This window comes from Symphalangus syndactylus, chromosome X (assembly GCF_028878055.3).
Source record: "Symphalangus syndactylus isolate Jambi chromosome X, NHGRI_mSymSyn1-v2.1_pri, whole genome shotgun sequence".
Classification (NCBI taxonomy): Eukaryota; Metazoa; Chordata; class Mammalia; order Primates; family Hylobatidae; genus Symphalangus; species Symphalangus syndactylus.
In genome coordinates, this window is record NC_072447.2 from 145,592,967 (window position 1) to 145,597,865 (window position 4,899).

The following is a 4,899-nucleotide window of genomic DNA, read 5'->3' on the forward strand; positions in this document are numbered from 1 at the left end:
GCTAATAATGAAATTGACAATGAAATCCAGGCTGAGGTGGTCTCAGATGGAGATGAGGGACTTGTTGGGAACTGGAGCAAAGGTGACTGTTTTTATGTTTTAGCAAAGAGACTGGCGTCATTTTGTCCCTATCCTAGAGATTTGTGGAACTTTGAACTTGAGAGAAATGATTTAGGGTATCTGGAGGAAGAAATTTTTAAGGAGCAAAGCATTCAAGAGGTGACTTAGGTGCTGTTAAAGGCATTCAGTTTTAAAAGGGAAACAGAGCAGGAAAGTTTAGAAAATTTGCAGCCTGATAAAGCATTAGAAAATAAAATCCCATTTTCTGAGGAGAAATTCAAGCTGGCTGCAGAAATTTGCATACATGAGAAGCCAAATGTGAATCACTAAGACAATGGGGAAAATGTTGCCAGGGCATGTCAGGGGCATTTGTGGCAGCCCCTCCCATCACAGACCTGGACACTTAGGAGGAAAAAAATGGTTTTGTGGGCCTGGCCCAGAGTCCCTCTGCTGTGTGCAGTCTAAGGCTTGGTGCCCTGCATCCCAGCACTCCAGCTGTGACTACAAGTGGCAAAGGTACAGCTCAGGCAATGGCTTCAGAAGGTGGAAGCCCTAAGCCTTGGCAGTTTCCACATGGTGTTGAGCCTGTGGGTGCACAGATGTCAATAATTGAGGTTTGGGAACCTCTGCCTGGGTTACAGAGGATGTACAGAAACACCTGGATGCCCAGGCAGAAGTTTACTGCAGGGATGGGACCCTCGTGGAGATCCTCTGCTAAGGCAGTGCAGAAGGGAAATTTGGGGTCAGAGCCCCCACACAGAGTCCCTACTGGGGCACTGCGTAGTGGAGCTGTGAGAATAGGGCCACTGTCCTCTAGACCCTAGAATGGTAGATCCACTGACAGCTTGCACCCTGAACCTGGAAAAGCTGCAGACAGTCAACGCCAGCTTGTGAAAGCAGCCAGGAGAGGGGCTATGTCCTGCAAAGCTAGAGGGGCAGAGCTGCCCAAGACCATGGAAACCCACCTTTTGCATCAGCATGACCTGGTTGTGAGACATGGAGTTAAAGGAGATTATTTTGGAGCTTTAAGATTTGACTGCCCCACAGGATTTCAGACTTGCATGGCGCCTGTAACCCCTTTTGTTTTGGCCAATTTCTCCCATGTAGAATAGCTGTATTTACCCAATGCCTGTACCCCCATTGTATCTAGAAAGTAACTAACTTGCTTTTGATTGTACAAGCTCATAGGCGGAAGGGACTTGCCTTGTCTCATGTTAGACTTTGGACTGCGGACTTTTGAGTTAATGCTGAAATGAGTTAAGACTTTGGGGAACTGTTGGGAAGGCATGATTGATTTTGAAATGTGAGGACATGAGATTTGGGATGGCCAGGAGCAGAATGATATGAGTTTGCTATGTCCCCACCCAAATCTCATCTTGAATTCCCATGTGTTGTGGGAGGGACCCAGTGGGAGGTAATTGAATCATGAGGGCAAGTCTTTCCCATGCTGTTCTCGCGATAGTGAATAAGTCTCACGAGATCTGATGGTTCCATAAGGGGGAGTTTTCCTGCACAAGATCCCTCTCTTTGCCTGTCACTATCCACTTAAGATGTGACTTGCTCCTCCTCGCCTTCCACATGATTGTGAGGCCTTCCCAGCCATGTGGAACTGTAAGTCCATTCAACCTCTTTTTTTTTTTTTTAAATTGCCCAGTCTCGGGTATGTCTTTATCAGCAGTGTAAGAATGGATGAACTGAAGTGGATTTACTATACAAGAGATTTTTTAGGGGCACTGTTTGTGAGGGAAAATGGGGTAAAAAGGCCAGAAGAACCATTACACCACAATACTGGGCAGACACTTGTGAAGGAAAGAGAGAAGGCAGAAAGGTTATATGATGTGTCTTAGACTGCAGAACAGTTACTCTAACCCTAGGCTTCAGAAGTGTTCAGCAAGCCCAAAGGAAAATCATACAGCAAAAGTCAGCTATCAAAGTAGTCTTTTTCTTTTTCTCTGTTGCCCAGGCTGCAGTGCAGTGGCGTGATCTTGGCTCACCACAACCCCTGCCTCAAGTGATTCTCCTGCCTCAGCCTCCTGAGTAGCTGGGACTACAGGCGCACGCCACCATGCCAGGAAAATTTTTCTATTTTGCAAAAATGGATCTTGCGATCCACCTGCCTTGGCCTCCCAAAGTGTTGGGATTACAGGCATGAGCCACTGCACCTGGCCAAGTTTTAAATCTCCCAGAGGCTTGTCTGCTTTAGCATTCCTGCTGTGCTTCATCACAGGCTGAGAGCAGGCTGGAGGTTAGGAGGGCCTCCACAGGAATACAATGGGAGATCAGAGTATAGCAGCAGGACCGCCTGTCAACTGCAGTCAGAGACCTCAGAGCAATTGAATGTCTGAAAGGTTGGTTTTCATGCCTCCAAGCCTATAATACACTCAACAAACATTGTACTAAACACTAAATGGGATAGGAGCAAATTGGTAGGTATTATGTATGCACTGGATGTTTGTGTCCCCCACAAATTCAATGTGTTGAAGGTGTAACCCTTAATGTGATGTTATTAGGAGGTGGGGCTTGGCAGAGGTAATTAGATTTAGATAAGTTCAAGAGGGTGGTGCTCCCAGGATGTAATTTAGTGTCCTTATAAGAAGAGGAACAGGTAGTACAGCACTTGTGCTCTCTCTCTGCCATGCAAGGATACGGCAAGACAGTCACCATCTACAAGCCAGGAAACAGGCCCTCACTAGGAAGGAAATCTATTGGTGCCTCTAGAACTGTGAGAAATAAATGTCTGTTTTTGAAGTCACCCAGTCTATGTTATGTTATAATAGCAGCCTTAATAAATTGAGGTAGATATGAAAGAAGATGCTGGTCATGCCCTTAAGGTGCTAAGAATACATGGGTGGAAGCAGACAAACCAAAAAATACAAGATAAAACATAGAAACGCGCAAAATAGTATCATTAAACATGTATTGATGTATTGTGGAATAATATCTACCTCAAAAAGTGTAAAAATTGAGAAGGCAGTTAGAATGGCATTGCTAGAGTTCAGGGGAAAATACGATGACCTAGGTAAGTGAAATCAGAAAAGAAATGTGGAAAAGCATCTAAGATACATTTCAGAGGTGGAATTGACAGTAGCTAGTGAGTAACTACATAGAAGATAGAAACAAACCAGAGAATATTATTACTATAGCAAATTGATCCTATATTCACAAGCCATTTTGTGATCATATCTACAAATTTATCTCCTGTGTATTAGCAGAGAAGCCTCTGTGCAGATAACTGGACCCAGTTCTTGAGACAAGTATATACAGTCATGTGTTGTTTATGGAGATGATACATTCAGAGAAATGCATTCTTAGGCAATGTCATCATTGTGCAAACATCATAGAGTGTACTTACACAAACCTAGACGGTATAGCCCATTGTAGACCTAGGCTATAAGGGACAGCCTATTGCTTCTAGGCTACAAACCTATACTGCATGTTACTGTACTGAATACTATAGACAATTGTAACACAATGGTAAGTATTTGTGTATCTAAATATATTGAAAACTGGAAAATGTATAGTATAAATGTGTTGTAAAAGATACAAAAATATGGCTTAGCTGTATAGGAGGCTTACTGTGACTCGAACTTGAAGGGCTGGAAGTTGCTCTGAGTGAGTTAGTGAGTGGTAAGTGAATGTGAAAGCTTAGGACATTACTGTACACTACCATATGCTTAATAAACACTGTACACTTAGGGTACTCTAAATTGATTGAATAAATTCTTCTGTACTAACACCCTTAGCTTACTGTGCATTTTTAGTTTATAAATTTTAATTTTTTAAACATTTTGACTTTTATAATGACACTTAGCTTCAAACACACATTGTACAAGTGTAAAAATTATTTTTTTTCTGTTTTTTTTCATGTAAGATGGGTTATGTGCCAACATCTTAACGAGGTGGGAGGGTGGCATATCTCACGCATGTGTGTGAACACCCAATCATAATGCTTATGAACTAAGAAAAAAATAAATATTATTTCTTTATATCCTTATTCTATAGGCTTTTTATTATTTTACTTTTGAAACATTTTTGTTAAAAGCTAAGTTGCAAACAAACAAATTAGCCTAAGCCTACACAGTGTCATAATTATCAGCATCGCTGTCTTCCACCTCCACAGCTTGTCCCACGGGAAGGTCTTCAGGGGCTCTCACGTGCGTGGAGCTGTCATCTCCTGTGATAACAATGCCTTCTTCTGGAATACCCTTGAAGGAACTGCCTGAGGCTGTTTTGTAAGTAGAAAGAGTACACTCTAAAATACTGATAAAAAAGTATAGTGAATACATAAACCAGTAACATAGTCATTTATTGTCATTTTCAAGTATTACGTACGGTACATAATTGTACGTGCTGTACTTTTATATGACTGGCAGTGCAGTAGGTTTGTTTACACCAGCATCACCACAAACACATGAGTAACTTGTTGTGCTAGGATCTTATGGCAGCTACAGCTTCACTAGGCAACAGGAATTTTTCAGCTCCATTATAATCTTAAGGAACTGCCATCATAGATGTGGTCTGTCATTTACTTCAGTGTTTTTACATGGTGCCTGACTATACCTGTCTTGTAAGTTACTAACCTGGCAGTGAGTTTTATTATCACTGTCTTGTGAGTTTGAGGAAGATTTGCAGTCCCATATAAGTTGACAATTCTATGTAAACTAGTACCACTGATATCCTGGAGTGTGATCCTTTCTCTGATTTACTGCTCTCCTTTTTGAGACCCTGTCTGAAACCAACATCTGACATTTTTCTTTGACATTTCTTCTTAGTGGAAATGGAAACTGAATAATCAACATGTGACAACGTTCGTGAACTTTTGCTTTGTCTGTGAGGTGC

The 4,899-nt window shown here is 41.9% G+C and overlaps 1 non-coding gene across 1 annotated transcript; it reads right to left on the reverse strand.

Annotated features, from left to right (window-relative positions):
- Positions 1-3,925: 3,925 nt before the first annotated feature.
- LOC129476613 (small nucleolar RNA U13) lies at positions 3,926-4,030 on the reverse strand. The gene has a single exon (XR_008655037.1). It is a non-coding gene; the product is annotated as a small nucleolar RNA U13 (small nucleolar RNA).
- Positions 4,031-4,899: the final 869 nt, after the last annotated feature.